We start from the raw sequence: 19,697 nt of genomic DNA, 5'->3' as shown, positions 1-19,697 counted from the left end.
ACCCCACTATCTATTCTCTATTGCAGCCACTAGAAAATGATTTTAAATACATTTAGACCTAAACTATTCTTAAATGATTAAATTTTATACTTTCATTAGATTATACTTAGATTTATACTTTCATTAGATTTAACTGTTTTTTCTATAAGCTATTGAGGTTGGAATATTCTAGAATTTAGCTTGGTAGTTAATGTAATTGTTTGTGAATATCATCCACTAAGGTTATAGGTACAGACTAAATAACTTTCAGAAAATGTCTAAAAAATGCTTCATAACATTTATGGTTCTTTTTTTCTTAAGATTTTATTTATTTATTTGAAAGAGAGAGAGTGAGAAACATGAGAGAGGAGAGTGTCAGAGGGAGAAGCAGGCTTCCGGCTGAGCTGGGAGCCCAATGCGGGACTGCATCCCAGGACTCCAGGATCATGATCTGGGCTGAAGACAGTCGCCTAACCAACTGAGCCATCCAGGTGCCCCACATTCATGGTTCTTAAGATAGATATCTCAAAGTACAACTGGAACAAATTAGATGCATAAACTCAAAAAGTCAAATTAATATATATATAATATATATTGCAAATATATACATATGTGTATGTGTATATATATACATTATATATATATTAATCACAAATACTCCCTTTGCATCATTTTGCATGATCTCTGAAAGGGAACCCCCACAGGGTGAAGACTAGGCTCCCCAAGTTCTTGTTGAGTAGAGTTTGGAGTCCCATCAGTCAGTGTTACTATTGCTTCTGTTTGCCACATAATGCAAATTCTGACAACTTGTCTACTGCTGGTACCTAGCTGTTAAGAATGTCTGAAGGAGGCTGATGCCACTGTCCTAGCACTTATGTTATTAGAGTGTTTCCTGGGTATAGCTTCAATGATTTGATTATCCTCTATCCTGTACAGTCATCCCCCAAATCATGAGTCACTACCAGGTTTCTTGTACAAAGCTTGGTTTAAACTAGTAGTAGTGAATCAGGCATGATTTTTCTCCCTCAGGAAATATTTGGTAATGTCTAGAAACTTTTTGGTTGTCACAGTGGTGCAAAGGGTTGCTGTTGGCATCTAGTGTGTAGACCCCAGGGATGCTATTAAATATGAAATACACAGTATAACTTCACAAAACAAAAAGTTAACCTGGCCTCTGGGCACCTGGGTGGCTCAGTAGGTTAAGCATCTGCCTTCAGCTCAGGTCATGATCCCAGGGTCCTGGGATCGAGCCCCACATTGGGCTCCCTTCTCAATGGAGAGCCTGTTTCTCCCTCTCCCTCTGCCTGTCCCTCGCCTACTTGTGCCCTCTCTATATACCTCTGTCAAATAAATAAATAAAGTCTTAAAAAAAAAAAGTCCCTGGCCCAAAATGTCAAGTCGAAAAGCTGAAAAACCATTACTTAAAAAACACTGTGGACCTGACACCAAAACTCCAGATTCCAGATAAAATTCCTTTTCAATCTTGACAACACCAAATGTCTGATTAAATAAGCTCCATTTCCCAGTCATCTGAAATACATAAACTCTTTCATTAGTGTAGTTAATTTGACATCCACACACATCTCCAATTATTCATGGGGAGAAACAATTGTTATTACTAAAAGGTTAGTTCCCTTCTGAGCTAACAATGATTGAAGAAGCCATCTGGAATTTTTCTCACTAGAACAGAAAACAATGGGGAAAAAAACTTACTCTGAGTGTCCCACTACACAGAGATGGAAGGATGAAATAAACATTAAAACCAGAATGCAAATCAAATATTTGAAAACTACGCTGGAGATGCTCACATTTACTTAACCTGATGTTGGATTTAAAATTGGTTAGAATGAGGGATGCCTGAGTGGCTCAGTGGGTTAAAGCCTCTGCCTTCGGCTCAGATCATGATCCCAGGGTCCTGGGATCGAGCCCCACATCGGGCTCTCTGCTCAGCAGGGAGCCTGCTTCCCCTTCTCTCTCTGCCTGCCTCTCTGCCTACTTGTGATCTCTGTCTGTGAAATAAATAAATAATCTTTAAAAAAAATTAAAAAAAAAATAAAATTGGTTAGAATGAGAGTGATCTAATAGCATTATGACTTTGTGTTCCTCTAAGTTTGACTCAGCACCTTCAATCCACTGCAGAAGCTGTTTTAGCTTTTGTTGCTGTTGTTATTGTTTCTGTATTTGTCTTTTAAAAAATATTTTATTTATTTATTTGACAGAGATATAGAGAGCACAAGTAGACAGAGTGGCAGGAAGAGGGAGAGGGAGAAACAAGCTCCTCATTGAGCAGAGTCCCATGCGGGGCTCAACCTCAGGACCCTGGGATCATGACCTGAGCCTAAGGCAGACACTTAACTGACGGAGCCACCCAGGTGCCCCTAGCTTTGGTTTTTAATAAAACCTCTGTAGGATGGGCAATCTCTGTTAGAATGAACATCATCAACAGTCATTAACTATCTTTAATACTGTAATAAGTCATAAAGTCATACATCCATATTCATAAGTCTCTGTTCAACTGGTAAATTTCTGTAGCCTACTCTTTTTCAACCTAAAATTCTCACTTCTTTTCCACCATAAATAGAGAAAAGTACATCTGCGGGGCTGATATGCTGTGGGTGGGAGTTCTCACAGCAAATGTTTATAAATAACAGCTCTTGATCCTGGGAGCTTAAATCGGAACAAAGGCAAGAAAATATGTTCCTGCCTTCCTAATGTGCACTTAAGACTATGGTTGGTACAAGGTTTGAAAAGTTCACTGATTTAGGAGACTTGTTTCTTAAATTCTGAAGTTTAAATTCTCGTTATATTACTGAGTTATCTATATAATGTTAAAACACAGACTTCAAATAATAAACATTTAAAAATTATCTTTGAATGATTTATGCAAGCATAAATACTGGTAATCATTTTATAACAATTAATGGATTTAAAATGCTATTATATGAGTCTTTATCTTGAATATTTAATTTAATTTATATTAAATATTAAGTGTTTCATGGTGAATAAAGCACACATTAAGTGGTTGATGAGTGAGTAACCAAATGAATGAAGATGGGACAATATGTCGAAATTTAAGAGTATTCTGTCTCTCTCTTAATGAGGAAATACTCCTATCCTATTCTAAGGAACAGAAAACATGAGAATAGCCTATGAGGAAGGAATCCTAAGATCCACTGTCCAAATTTAGAAAATGTCTGGGTCAGTCTTGGGAAATCTGAGCCTAAATGGGCCCTTCTAGTATGAATCACTTAAACGGATGGGATTCCCTGGACATCCTCATGCTCTAATTAGATATAAGAAAAATTTAGATCTTCTTGCTGGGATTTAGTTTCCCTAGGAAACTTTAGAAACTAGTATAGTCAATGACTACTGATGGCTCCGAAGCAGGGAGAAACATTTATCATCCAATGTCTAGTCTTTATCTTGGCCCCTTCAGCATATCCATGGGCACCATGAGATGGGATTGTAATATCCATGTTGTTGATAAACATGTTGAAGGGGCAAGATGCAGTAAAAACGGGAGGCACTTCTTACATTAAAGGGATGAAAATTCTGAAAGATATATTTTTTAAGATTTTATTTATTTATTTGAGAGAGAGAGAGCATGAGTGAGGGTGAGGGAGAGTCTGAAGCAGCCACCACGCTGAGTGCAGGGTCAGAGGTGGGGCTTGATCCCACAACTGTGAGATCCTGACCTGAACTGGAACAGAGTCAGGTACTTAACCAACTGAGCCAGCCAGGCACCCCTGGAAACTATTCTTAAAAGATGTTCATTAAAGCTGGATTATAGGATTTACGCTATGATCACCTATTATTGTACAGGGGACCAGACACAAGCAGGCTATCCTCACACCTCAGCTGTGTACCTACTGCATCTTGCAGCCCCATAATTACGCAGGAACTGACATGTTCTTATGTGATTGAACTCAATTAGCTGTGCTTATAATGACACCTGACACAAATTAAACTACCACTTCATTAACATACTGAATTTAGATAGAGACAAATATCCAATTCATAGACAGCTAATTGGTCCCTTTCCTTGACTTTTTTAAATTTGGCAACAGAGAAAGCATTATGGTAGTTTTTCTTTAATGGTTTAAACTGAGAGTCATAAAACATGAGCTCTACTGACAGCTATATTACTGCATTGCCCATCATGCACAGGAAGCCAATGGATATTACAATGAAAGAAAACAAATGTTCTGAGAGAAATAATGGTCAGATATTGAGATTCCTACCTCATGCTTTGGAAAATTACCACATCTTCATTTATTTAGTTATTTCCCCACCAACTATTTAATGTAAACTTTCCTTATCATCAGCATGCCAGTACCCAATAGCCATTTTTCTGGCTGTTCAGGGAATCAGTCCCCTTCCTGCTATTTTGTTGATAAAGCCTTCCTTGAAATCTATATGTTAATATATTTCACTTTTTGCCCAAGTCAGTTTTAGTAAATATTTGTTAATTAGCCATAAAAAGAGCCTAAGTAATATAACTTCTTAGAGCATAAATTTTAAGAAAATTTAGAAAGTAAGAAAATGCTTAATTTTAAGAAGATTTAATAATCATCTTCTTAAAAATAACAGAATACACAAATTTCTTGTTTTGATGTTATCTAATAAAATCTTCCATGTTTTCCCATCAAATCCACTTCCATTCTCCAGTTTACTTAAATTAAATAAGCACATATATTTTCGTTTGGCATAATTATTCTCTATCCTGGGGGCTCACTCAAACTTTCTGAAACAAGAAGTCAGGACTAAAGTGTGAGAGTGGGTAGGAATGTCCTATTGCTTGAACTATGGATAAAGGGGGAAATTAAACATGTACCCTGTTTAGGATTCTTTCAAGAAGTGAGTGGGAATATAAAATACCGAAAACACAGACAAGGATAGATTCAATAGACTACAAGCTTAGGAACATTCACTTGAAGCTCCTGAGTGGGGCAGTTGGTGCAATGTTTGACTCTTGATTTTGGCTCATGATCTCAGGGTTGTGATGTCAAGCCCTGTGTCAGTCTCAACACTCAGTGCAGAGTCTGCTTAGGTTTCCCTCTCTATCCCAGTGCCCCTTCCCCTCATGCTTGGGCTCTCTCTTACTCTCTCTCTCAAATAAATAAGTCTTTAAAAAAAAAAGAAAAGAAAAGAATATTAACTTAACCTAGAATGAAGATTCCACTACAGTCTGTAGGGAAATTTGATTTAATGTCAGAGACAGAGCCTCAAAAGCTTCTCAAAGACCCTCTTAAGTATAGGCAACCTTTCCTAGAGCGCTGTGGTTAGGCTAATTGAGATAGATGAAATTTAAAAGAGCACCTTATCATTTGGGTTTCCCCAAAGGAGGAGAGGAGGCTAACATGACCAGATGGATATTGGAGTGTTTATGGGGATTTATTCAGCACTGGGCCGCCTTTCAAAGGCCTAAAGGCAGACTGCTAATCTGCACTCACCTCTCACACTTCCTAATTCTAAAAGCAGTAAGCCCTCTTGAACTGAAGCTTTCCATGGAATAAAAGGCCTACTGTTTTTCCCTGTGCCTTCCCCTTGGCTCTCTCTGTCCTGCTTTATATATTCCAAATGTGCATCATAAGGGACAGTCTCCCCAACCTAAACTTTCAATGGAGTATAGAAGTCATTTGGCCATCCCGGTAAGCTGTGACTGTCCCCATGGGGCAAATTTGAGTTGACCAAAGAACAACCCCTCCCAATCAGTCAGGGAATGAAAGCATTGAACAAAAAAAGAGAAGGCATATCATCAACTGAAAAATCCTTACAAAGATCATTGTAGACATCCCAGAGAGTTCAGAAATTTTGACCCAATAAATCTTTTGAAAAAATTGCTCTGAGACTTGCAAAATCTGTGAACCCAAAACTAAGTCATGTACTTATAATTGTAGGGTATAATTGCACAACCCAGCAAATTACCAAGCTGACTCCCTGCGAGAATCCATGGACTACAGCTATGGTTATTTTACGCCAGACAAGAAATGGACCATTTGTCCTAATGAGAGAGAGCAGACACTGTCCTATTTTCACATCCAGGAGCAAGCAGAAATCAGGCATGCCCACCTTCTGACCAAAAGAGAAAGTTAAATGTACTATGTGCTTATTTTGACTGTAGAATTAAATCCTTCAGTTGCAAACTAATTCAGCTAAGGACAACGTTAAGTGAAAGTGTGTGGCGCTCCCAGGACATGTACAAGCACAGCTTATCTTCCACTCACTGGTGCAAGATCAAACTTAAGTACTCTTGAAAACAATATCAACTTATGTTCTAAATTTACACTCCACCAAAATAATAATAATAATAATAATTGCATGTAAGTTAAATAATTAATCTTAAAAGAAAAACTCAAAGCATTAAAATTATATGAAAATAATAAACTATTTCTCTTATTCTGAAATATGAAAAGATATTTGAAGTTTAAATACCCTAGTAAAAATAATTACAGAGAGGAAACTGGCAGACTCAATAGTAGTCTGGCATTTTTTTTTTTTCCCCATATCTTCAGTTTAGCCATGGAGAATTGATCATCAGAGTCATGGACAAAGGCTTATGGCTACTTGAGACAGAATTAAGATGAACACATTGAGCAGTTCATTAAAACTGTTCCTAGAGCAATTACTCAACTTTGAGTGGGAATGAGCCCCTGTCCTTCAGTAAACATCTTCATCACAGCTGGTCATGTGATACAACCAGAGACCTGAGCAGTGACCTAGCAAGGAATGCAGCATCCTGTCTGACATGGCAACCTAGAACCTTCCTGACAGCTGTGCTATCCAACATCAACTTCCTCATGAAAGCAATTCATTTTCAGAGAGCAGGCAGACATTGTGACAAAATCAATGCTATTAATTATTCAGTGAGTGATGCAGAAGTGAATTAAGAAGACCAGCAAGTCGGATATGCTTATCATCAGGCATCTCTGGTTATTAAATTTATTTTTATAATTAAATTTAAATATATATAGCAAAATATTAGGTAGAGTAAAACAGAAAATGTTTCAGACTGACAGTAAAAAGAACAGACCTAGAATTCCATTAAACAGCTTTCTGAAGACGTTGGAAAATGAGTCATCTTTATGATTCCCTAATTTCAGAGGTTCCAAAGTTAAACCTTCTGTAAAGCAACAATTTTTATATTGCAGTTGTGAAGTTCTATCTCTTTGATGATAAACTTATTGCGAACAATCTCTAGCAGTAAAGTGATGCCTAGCATATTGAATCAATTTGTGAATTTCCTCTTCGTTTTATCTCAAAATTTTACATCCTGTAAGTCTACGTATGAATGTATGCACACACATGCACATACATACACACATGCATACAAATATACAGACATATATACATATACATACATGCACATACACACATATACCCATATGTATATATTACACATTTAGACACACTTATACATTCATACACATATATACACAAGTATATGTATATATTTGCACATATACATTGACCCTGATAATATCCCTTTCTGTGTAGGCTTTACAGACTCATAGTGCATAATGGTCTTACACATAGACCATTGCTGGATGTAATGAGAGACTTCTTACCTCCTGTCTAGTACCTGAGGTAATGTGCAGTTATGTCTCAAAGACGTCATGATGCTGACATTTATAGACATCTCTTAAATACTACTAACGGCTTATAATCTCTATTTCAATGTAAACATCGCTAACATGTTATTCTCAAGTAGAAAGCACATTTCTACTAGTTTTCTTTAAAAGCTGATTATTTTTAAATTTTAGTTTTTGTGAATATGATAATCATATTTCTTAGAATAATTACAAGCAGTGTTTCTTCTTCAAAATTACAACCTCACTGGATTAAATGGGTGCTTGCTAGAAATGGGCTTCTACGTGTTTTCCTGACTGGGCAGGCAGCAGAAGCCCTGAGGCTGAGAGGGAGCCAGAAGCCTGCTGGGTACCTAGTAATGAAACAGGACAGAACCCTCCCCACGAATGCCCATGGTCATATTCACAGACCATTAAACATTGAATCATTTGTTTTTAAATTTTAAAATTACATATTAATTATGTTCTATGCGTATGCCTATGTGCCTAAAGGCAAGCTTGAAATAAACTTAATCTGAGATGCAGGCATTCTATGTAGGTATTTTTTTTTTTAAGATTTTATTTTATTTATTTATTTGACAGAGAGAAATCACAAGTAGATGGAGAAACAGGCAGAGAGAGAGAGAGAGGGAAGCAGGCTCCCTGCTGAGCAGAGAGCCCGATGCGGGACTTGATCCCAGGACCCTGAGATCATGACCTGAGCCGAAGGCAGCAGCTTAACCCACTGAGCCACCCAGGTGCCCTCTATGTAGGTATTTTGCACTGGCTCAGGAGGACTATGCTTATAATGTATATATGTTTACATATATATGTGTATGTTTGTATAGAGAGAGACAGAGACAGATACGAGACAGACAGAGAGAGATCATTCAAAAAAAAATTTTCATCTCAGGGGAAAACCAGCTAAGTACTAAGTAGGCTTCAGAGATAAAGAAAGCAGCTTAGAGTTGGGGAGTAATATTTAGCATAGAGCTCATGATTCAAATTTCCTTTCATCATACCACCAGTACTAATGCCTCACTTTAGAGAAACAAGTTTGCACTTAATGAATGAAAACTTTAAAAAACAGATTTAATTATCATTCTTAGGGGACTCTGAATGTATGCAATGAAATGAGCCTTTCAACCACCCTCCCCCCACCATTGACACTGGTAGGACTGGGAATCATGCTAACATTTTCAGGGTGTCCATGGAGGGTGCCGTCAGCACAGACATAGAGCTAGTTTCAGGCACTAATTACTTTGGAACAAATGACAGCCTGGGCAGCATTACTGTGGAGCGCACATCTCTACCAAGTATCGAGTATCAAGAACTTAGCAGTTCCTGGAGGCCTACAAAACCACAGGTGGAATAGCGGAGGAAACTGATACTCGCCACAAAATGCCACTGGGACTGATGTGTGGGGAAGATCTGAAACAGTTCCTGGAGTTTCCTGGATTTATTTCATATGCTTCTGGTGGAGCTGTAATCTCCAAAAAGCAAGTGGGAACAGAGCCAGAGAAACATATTTTTGTGAATATAATTGTCTATGTAGTTTTGTATATAGTTTGATGTTTTCCTGGTCATACTTTATTTTCTCCTTAGTTTAGGGCTCAAAGGGGCCATAACAAATCAGAATCATTCTCTGTGTGTGTGTGTGCATCTGCACATGTATATAGGCATACATGGTGTGTACACGTGTGTATAGGCATGTGTGGTATATATAACTTTTATCACACGGTAGTTTAGAAATTTTACCACAGTTCTGTGTATACAGGTATATACATGCTGTCAATTTCTTTTAAACATAGTATAGTAGTCATTAAGTTTAACATTAAGGAAATGTTTTGTTTTTATTTTTATTAATTGGAAAATAAACATCTACTGAAAATACCTTTATGAAGAACATACTGTATTTTTAAGTTCCCCGATTTTCTCTGTTTGTGGCATCTTTTAAGGATCTCAATATTTTTTCAACATCCTGGGCCAAAGGAACTATTTAAGTCTCATTTATAGCAGTTAACCCCAACAACTTAATAAATGTTTGTTTCTTAATGATTTAACACTTATTGGTGAAAACAACATCTCAAACATCCAAATCAGACTGGATCACCTTTATTATTTTTTTCTTGCATCATTTTTCGCATAGTACTTGTCTTTTACTTTAGGCATCTCTGAAAACTTGGTTTCACAATGATAAAACACCATAGAAAGAGATGTAGTGATCTGTTTCAATTATGAACTACTTTGGGCAAGTAGTTGGGTAGTTACCAATTGATGCCACTGTGTTTCCCCCCCAAATTTAAAATCACTTGTCATTTAATGTAGTCTTTTGAAACAATCCTGGGACTTCACTATGCTATCCTAAGTGGGCGTCAGTAGCTGCTTCACGGAACACAGATATACTTAAAAGAAAATGACAGATTTCAGAGTATAAATAGAGGAGTTCCTGATATATATGCTAAAATGGTTACCAAAAAAGGAAACTTACTGACAATAATACTTGTCATTATAGACAAAAACAAATAAAACTTGATGTTATCAAAGAAAATTAAATGTGCAGTGAATAAAAACCTTATTATCATATGTATCATTCTAGTCCAACATTTGCAAGCCAATCCTTTCTCAAAAATTTTTTTCTATCCTCAGGCAAGACTAATACATTACCCACAACTGTTTGTACAGTGAAAGTGAACAAAAACCAGATAAAGAAAAGTATTTGCATGTTAGTATAAGAAAAACTGTTTACCTAAGACTTATTTTTCTATAGATTAAGATTTCATCAGCATACAACTGAGCCAATTAATATGTTTTTATTTACATGTGGCAGTAATAAGAAATTTAATTAAAAACCCTAGCAAACAAAAGTTCAGTACCAGCAGAAAGCTGTTGTTTTATCTACTTATAAGCAGTTTAGATATCAAAAACTAAAAGAAAAAACAATATTTAAATATTTCCTAAAGAAGAGTTAATTTGTATATTCATTATTTTTTCTAATACCCTATTCTCCATTCCTAAGTTATTTCCAAATATCATTAGGAAGTTTCATCTTTTCATTATAATGCTTGTTTTTATACAATGTGATGCCAAAGCCAAACTAATAAAATCATAAATATATAGATTGCATTACTGTAGTACTGAAAATGAACAGTGGTTGTATGTGTGTTTTCCTTTGTCTGCAATCATCTTTGTTTGAGTTACTAAACTTCCCACTGGAGCATGGTATCTCTTCTTTTTTTTTAAGATTTTATTGATTTGGGGTGCCTGGGTGGCTCAGTTGTTAAGAGTCTGCCTTTGGCTCATGTCATGATCCCAGGGTCCTGGCATCACGTCCCATGTCGGGCTCCTTGCTCAGCAGGAAGCCTGCTTCTCCCTCTCTCACTCCCTCTGTTTGTGTTCCCTCTCTCGCTATGTCTCTCTCTCTGACAAATAAATCAATAAAATCTTTTAAAAAGAAATAAAAATTAAAAAAATTTTTAAAGTATTTTATTGATTTATTTGACAGAGAGAGAGATCACATGTAGGCAGAGAGACAGGCAGAGAAAGAGGGGGAAGCTGGCTCGCTGCTGAGCAGAGGGCTCCATACAGGGCTCAATCCCAGGACCCTGAGGGCAAGGCTTAACTCTCTGAGCCACCCAGGTGCCCCTGTAGCACCATATCTTAACGCTGTGTCTTGGGGCACTTATCATTGGGAATTATGCACATCAAGCCCCATGTTGGCAGGTGGATTCACCAAGGCCTAGCTTTCCAGATCCTACTTCCTTTAGCATCCCAGGAAGGGCTCAGTGTATACACCAGCTTCCCAGTGATGATGGGGCCCTAGCTTAACTTTTTTAAGGTTCACGATTTATAATACACTTCAATGCCCAGTGAAAGAAATTCATGGAGCTTCAAACCAAGTGATTTGAAGTCTTGGTTGGGTCTCCTAGTTTCTGGCCTAGAGCCCAGCAGTCCTGCTGCTCCAGGCCTGAGCACAACTGTGAATTTCTATTCTAAATCCAGATCTATGGTGACACATACCCTATTTTTGAACATGACTGGTGCCTTTTTTTCTATGTTATCTAATTTGGGCGATTGAAAGATTGAAAGATGGTGGTCCGATCATGTAAAATAACCATATTGACCTAGTCAGACATTTGCAGAGCAAGATTAAAAAAAAATCTGATTTTCAAGCATAAATAGATTATGAAATATATTAAAGGCAGTAAATTTGAATCCATGTCCTATAGTTTTTGAAGCAGAATAGATGAGAGCAATAAACTAGTTGTCAAATGTGGAAAGGGAATAAGAAATAGAAGAAAGTGATAAATATAGCTTAAATATCAACGTGTGAGAAAAGAAAGTTTTCATATTAATAAAGGACCTTCACTCAGGATAACGGATTTCAACAGGAAGCACAGAAATTGGAAACAGCTCAGTTTAAACTCAGGAAAATGTCCTTAATCTAATCAGAAATTGCCTGTCATTAAAGCTTTGTGTCAGGCCTGGACAGAGACATGTGGACATCCCAGTAGGTTAATAATTTGGAAGTTATTTTAAGCAAAGATAAAGAGATTTCTGGGTGGCTCAGTTGGTTAAGCATCTGCCTTTGGCTGAGATCATGATCCCAGGGTCCTGGGATCAAGTCCTGCATTGGGCTTCTTGCTCAGGGGAACCCTGTTTGTCCTTCTGCTTAACTTTCCCCCTGCTTGTGTTAATGTTTTCTCTCTCTGACAAATAAATAAATAAAATCTTAAAAAAAAAGAAACAAAGATAAAAAATAGATATTTCATAGAAGAAGGAATTTCTTTCTATAAACATTTATATACACTGTTTGAAATAAAATATTAATGGCCAACAGAAAATGTAACATTGTAGTCTATTCAACAGGCACTGTCTTGCTTTTGACCTTTCTCACAACCACACAATTAAAGTGAAAATATATTAAATTTTAGATGGAAAAAAAATCATTCTTTTCCAGTTAGATAGCACTCACTCTGTTACTCACTAACCGGATAATCTTTGAAAAGTTACTTAACAATGTATGCTAATTGCATCATTTTGTAAAATGACAATAATAATAGTCATCTGACAGCATTGCTATAGAAATTAAGAAAGGTAACATGTGTAAATATTTAGAGCAATACGTGACACATTTCAGTGATGAATAAAATTTTTATTAATGTTTGATTGCAGAATTCTTCTGCATTTGATAGAATGCCTCTCATTACTTGCATGGAAACATTGTAAAAATATTCAAGGGAATTTGTCCATTGAGATGCCACATAGGGTTTTCTTTGCTTAGTGTTTGGATTTGTTGGTTTTTAAATTCTAAAGTCCTGAAGCATGTTGAAAAAATGTGGTCAGTTATAATTTCATTGGTTTTATAAGGAGCCCCACATGGAATCCTAAGAGTTCAAGTACGTGATTCAATTTTTTAAAAGGTTTTACTTTTTTTAGAGCAATTTAATGTACACAGTAAAATTGAAAGCAAGGTACAGAGATTTCCTGTATTCTCCTTTCCCCACAGATGAATAACCTCTCCATTATCAACATCACTCAACAGAATCGTACTTTTTCTTTTGTCAGAAATGAGCCTAAATTGAAACACATCCTAATGACCCAAAGTCCAGAGTTTATCTTAGGATTCATTTAGCATTGTATATTCTATGGCCTTAAACAAATGTATAAAGACATATATCCAGCATTACTATATCATACAGAATATTTTAAGTCTCCAGAAACCACTGGTCTTTCTTTTTTTTAACATTTTATTTATTTGGCAGAGAGAGACACAGCGAGAGAGGGAACACAAGTAGGGGGAGTGGGAAAGGGAGAAGCAGGCAAATGAGTAGACTAGAAATGAATAGACTTCATTTTTCTAACGATTTTGTTTATTTATTTGAGAGAGAGAGTGTGTGAGAGAAAATGCATGAGTAGAGATGGGGCAGAGGGAGAGGGAAGAACAGATGCCCCACTGAGCAGGGAGCCCAATGCGGGGCTTATCCCAGGACCCTGGGATCATGACCCGAGCTGAAGACAGACACCTAATGACTGAACCAGCCAGGCACCCCACCACTGATCTTTTTAATGTCTGCAATTTTGCCTTCTCCAGAATGTCATAGAGTCAGAATCACCAGTCTGCAGACTTGTTAGATCAGCATTTCCACTTAGCAATATGCATTTAGAATTCATCCACATCTTTCCACAGCTAGGAGCTCATTTCCTTTTAGCTCTGAATACTATTCTATTTTCTGGATATACAAGAACTTATTTGTCCCTTCACCTACCAAAGAACATCTTGGTTGCTTCAGAGTTTGGTCAATGATGCTTCAACTCCTTTGGATAAAAGCATGATTGGTGGATCTTATGATAAGATCTTATGATAAGAGTATGTTTTGTACTGTAAGAAACTGCAAGCTGTCTTCCAAAGTGGCTGTACCACTTTGCGTTGCCACCAGCAGCAAAGGAAAGTTTCAATGCTGTACATCTTCACTGGCATTCGGTGTTGTCCGTGCCCTGGATATAGTCATTCTGATAGGGGTGTGGCAATATCTCGCTCTTGTTGAATTTGTACTTCCCTGATGACAGACATTATGGAAGATGTTTTCATATGCTTATTTACAATCATCTTCTCTAGAGATGTGTCTGTTAAAGTTTTTCACCCACTTTTTAATATGGTTGTGATTTCATTGTTGAATTTTAAGAGTACTTTGTGTATTTTCCATGACAGTCTTCTATCACGTGCGTCTTTTGCAAATATTTCCTACCAGTCTGTGGCTTGTCTTCTCATACTTTTGATATTGCCTTTTTTTTGGAGCAAAAGTTTTTCTTTAATTTTAATAAAGCCCAGCTTATCACTTGTTTCTTTTATGAATTGTGTCTTTGGTGTTGTATCACCGTACTCAAGGTCATCTAGGATTTCTCCTAAGGTAACTTCTGTGAGTTTTATAGTTTCCATTTTATACTTAGATCTGTTGTCCTTTTTTAGTTAATTTTTATGAGGGGTATAAGGTCTGCATCTAGATTCATTTTTTGGCATATGGGCATCCAGGGTTTCTAGCACTGTTTATCTTTGTTCCATTGTATGCTCTTTGCTCTTTTGTTAATGGTCAGTTAAGTATATTTGTGTGGGTCTGTTTCCCCATTCAGTCCTACTGGTCTATTTTTCTATTCTTTCAACAAGAACACACAGTCTTGATTTGTGTAACTTTATAGTACCTCTTGAAGTCAGGTAGCATCAGTGCTCTGGCTTTGTTCTTCTCCTTCAATATTGTGTTGGCTCTACTGGATCTTTTGCCTTACTGTACAGGCACTAGAATCAGTGTGTCGATATCCATAAAACTACTTGCTGGAATTTTGATTACGATTGCAGTGTATCTACAGATCAGGCTTGAAAGAACTGGCAGTTTGACAATATTGAGTTTCCCCCATAATTCAAATTTAGGCCAATGTTATTATAGCACTGCCTTTTTTTTGATTTCCCAAATAAGTTTCCCAGCCAGCCCATTCATTAACCTGACTCTGACTTTTTAAATACAGTTACTGTGGTACCATGGAAAGCAAATTAGATTTGGACTTTGCCAAGCCAAGCTTTGACTGTCTGAGTCAGAGACAAGTCATCTAACTTGGCTGAGCTTCCCAGCAGGACAAAGGTGATACAACAAAGAGCTTGTAATATTACCAAAACTTAAATGAGAAAACACATAGAGCAAATAACTTAGTGCTTATCATATAATATTTGGAGTTTCTACTTACAAAATGGCCCTTGTCCCTTTTGTTCTTTTAATAGTATCTTGGTTTTTCTTTAAGAAAATGCGCTTTTGGGGCACCTGGTTGTTCAGTGAGTTAAAGTCTCTGCCTTCAGCTCAGGTCATGATCCCAGGGTCCTAGGATCGAGCCCCACATCGGGCTCTCTGCTCAGCAGGAAACCTGCTTCCTTTTCTCTCTCTGCCTGCCTCTCTGCCTACTTGTGATCTCTGTCTGTCAAATAAATAAATAAAATCTTTAACAAAAAGAAAAAAAAAAAAGAAACTGCGCTTTTCTCACTCACTGTTTTTATGGCTCCAGTGGGTTGATCTGCATAATGATCTGGAATAATCTCTCACACTTATACACGTCCAGGCTGCCAGCTCAATGGGCACTGTCCATGTGACTTTTGCTAGAAGTATCAGAGGAGACTTTCTGTATGTTATGGGGTAGCCAAACTACCAGGATGCGCGTATTTTCCATCACTCTGAAAATCTTTCTGAGAATGAAGTCAAGGAGCAAAATCAATCGGAGCTGCAAGACAAAGAATTATGTCCATCACATCTGAAGGCAGCTTTACCCCATGGTCTGAAGCAGTTAACAAACATTTTTGTTAGTTCTCAAACATGTTTTTACACTTGTACAGTCAGATTTAATTGTCTTTTACTTTTTTGCAAGCTGAAAGATTACTAGAAAATACAGTAGGTATCAAAATAATCGATATAGATTAGAATCTATATTAATAATCTATATTGTATAATCTATATTATAATAAGTGGATAATATTTATTATTAATTTTATTCCTATCTCTCAAATATCATAGTCCTAAAGGAAGGAAGCTAATTTCTTTCCATGGCAATTGATAATTAAATGAGCTAAATATAGAAATTGATATATAAGTGTTTCTTGTTTTTTTTTTTTAAATATTATTTATTTATTTGACAGAGAAAGTGAACACAAGCAGGGTGAGTGGCAGGCAGAGGGAGAAGCAGGATCCCCACTGAACAGAGTGCTTGATGCAGGACTCACTCCCAGGATGCTGGGATCATAACCTGGGTTGAAGGCAAGACACTTAAATGACTCATCCATCCAGGTGTCCCATATAAGTATTTCATATGTCTACATAAATACTTTATAACCCAACTGTAATTTAAAAAAAAATAATGAGGGGCGCTTGGGTGGATCAGTGGGTTAAAACCTCTGCCTTCAGCTCAGGTCATCATCCCAGGGTCTTGGGATCTAGCCCCACATCAGGGTCTCTGCTCAGCAGGGAGCCTGCTTCCTCCTCTCCGTCTGCCTGCCTCTCTGCCTACTTGTGATCTCTGTCTGTCAAATAAATAAATAAAAATCTTTTAAAAAAATAAAAAAATAAAAAAAGTAAATGAAACTTGATGGTTAATTTTATGCCAACTTGACTCGTCCTTGGGGTTCCCAGATATTAAGTTAAATGCTATTCTAGGTTATTTCTGTGGGGGTGTTTTGGATGATATTAGCATTTAATTTGGTAGACAGAGTAAAGCATATTGTTCCCTTTAATGTGAGTAGGCCTCCTTCAATCAGTTGAAGACCTGAAGAGAACAAAATGGCTGACTCTCCTATAAGTAAGAGAAAATTCTTTCTGCCTGATTGTCTTCAAACTGCACATCAACTCTTTCTCACTTTTTCTGGAACATTGGCTCTTCCTGGATCTCGGGCTTGCCGACCTTCAAACTAAAACTATACCATAGTTCTTCTAGTCCTCAGGTCTTATGGAACTATACCATAAGCCCTCCTAAATCTCAAGCTTACCAACTCACCCTGCAAATCCTGAGACTTCAGCTTTCATAATGTGTAAGTCAATTCCATATAATAAATTTATTTCGGTCCACATACACACTCTAGTGGTTCCGTTTTCCTGGATAACTTTAAAAAACAAAACAAAACACAAAATAAATTAAAAAAAAAACTGCTTCTCAATGTACATGTTTACCTAAAATCATATCTTCAGTTTTATTGGAGGAGAATGAACTTCAAAAAAATCAGGCTATTAAATTTTTTATACAAATGTAAGCCTCTTAAGAATTTATATTCTCTTATTTCAACAATTGTTAAAATCATTTATTTTTATTGTAAATGAGACTATAGTATGGCTATTAAAAACTTTCATTAGAGGGCACGTGGGTGGTTCAGTTGGTTAAGCTACTGCCTTCGGCTCAGGTCATGATCCCGGACTCCTGGGATAGAGTCCTGTGTTGGTGTTCCATCTCCATGGGGAGTCTGCTTCTCCCTCTGACCTTCTCCTCTCTCATGCTCTCTCTTACTCTCTTTCTCAAATAAATAAAGAAAATCTTAAAAAAAAAAAAAGAAAGTAAAAGAAACTTACACATGCTGCCTGTTGTGGGTGTGACTTGCATTCTCCAAAATGAGAAGATAAAGCCTTCATCTCTAGTACCTTAGAACATCACCTTATTTGGAAATAGGGTCATTACAGATATAATTTGATAAGTTAATATGAATTCATACTGGAATAGGGTGAGCTCCTAATCCAATATGACTAGTGTTTTTATAAGAAGAGAAACGAAGATATGAAGATGGACACACAAGGGGTGTTGCCATGTAACCGTAGAAGGAGAGACAGAAGTGCTATAGTTGCAAGCCAAGAAATGAGAATTATTACCTGAAAACTGTCAGAGGAGGAAGCAAAAAAAGACTGTAAGTTTCAAGGAAGCCTGACCCTGTTGACACCTCAATTTTGGACTTCTAGACTCCAGAACTGTCCCGTGTTTTAAACCCCTACTTTGTAGTACTTTGTTATAACAGTCATGGGAAACTAACCACTGTCAAATATAAAATTATTATTTAATATTTATCTATTTAATACTTTTCAAATTTCATATCCAGAGTTACTCTACTCATATGGAAAAAGGTTAGAGATCTATTTATAGGTAATCATTTATTTTTTATTATATTTTATTTTTTTCATTGTTAGATGTCCATTAGGCAGACACTAATTTGATCTCTGCTCAGAGAATGGGGACTCCCTGCCTTTGTGGCTCAGGATGCAGTATTAGAGTAACAGTTTATTTTTTAATTAGATCTTAATCTTTACTAATATGGGGCAAAGGATAATTTTATTTAAAACCAAAGTCAAGGTAATTAACATAAAAATAATGATAAAAATCTTGACTATCACGTTAGTTTGTACATTCATAGCTCCCACAAAAAAAATTCATGCGTGCCATTTTGAAGATTAAGATGGAAACATAATTACCTGCTGATTGTCTTTTAAAACATAATTATCCTCTGTGGCAAAGGTCAAAACCAGCTCAATTCAATTTATTTTTATCTTGAGAATTTTATATAAAGTATCATGAAATATCTAACAGAAATAAAACGCAATGAGAAATACCTTATTTTATTGAATGCAGAGTCTTACATGGATGGAGAGAAGATTCTGTCAGCAATAAATTAACAAGCATGAAAAGAATACAGTACTGAAAACTGCTCATGATTTAAATACATATCCTTGAATACCGTATTAGCCAAGGGTATATTTAGGAAGGGAAAGGGAATCCATTTGTATCCATCACTAATATAGTTTTATTTTTTATTGTTTTCTTTTTTTAGTTTTTATTTAAATTCCAGTTAGTTAACAGTATAATATTAGTTTCAAGTGTAGAATTTAGTGATTCACCATTTACATACAACACCCAGTGCTCATCACTACACGTGCTCTCCTTATTCCCCAACACCTGTGTACTCCCCTTCCCCATCCACCTCCCCTCCAGGAGCCCTGAATTTGTTCTCTGTAGTTAAGAATCTGTTTTTGGGTGGCATTTCTTTTTTTCCTTCCTATGTTCATCTGTTTACTGTAACCAATATATTTTTAAATGTTAAAGAAAAAGTTGAAAACATTCTGTGGGAGAGAAATTCTGTTTCAAAAATCTGAGAGTCATCCTTGCTTTCTCTCTTTCTTTCAAGTCCCATATACAATTGAATGGAGTAGCTTATTGATTTCAAAATATATCCATAATGGAGCCACCTCTTTGCACTACACTTCTGTCCCAAACCACCGTCAACTTTTACCTGAATTTGCTACAGTCGCCTCTTAACTGGTCTTTTGGTTACCTATGTTGCCTCCTTGAATAGTGTTAATAAAGCCTCACCATTATATTGCTAAACCTGCATCAGATCCTGTTACTCTTCCATTGAAAACCTACGATAGTTCCCATTTCACTCAGAGGAAACACAACCACACCCCCATGGGTCACCAATTCCTCCACAGTTGACTGTAGCTCTCTGTTCCAGCTTTATCTTCTTCCCAGCTCCCATTCCCTCAGTCTTGGCATTGATCTCCATGGTGTTTCTAGAAGATACCCAAGTCCAGTCTTACCTACATTCCTTTCCTCTGTATACATAGCTCTTTCCCCATCTATCACATG

The sequence above is a fragment of the Mustela putorius genome, unplaced genomic scaffold (genome assembly GCF_011764305.1).
Source record: "Mustela putorius furo isolate JIRA1106 unplaced genomic scaffold, ASM1176430v1.1 tig00000832_pilon_pilon_pilon, whole genome shotgun sequence".
Lineage (NCBI taxonomy): Eukaryota > Metazoa > Chordata > Mammalia > Carnivora > Mustelidae > Mustela > Mustela putorius.
Note: the sequence above shows the minus strand (reverse complement) of the source record.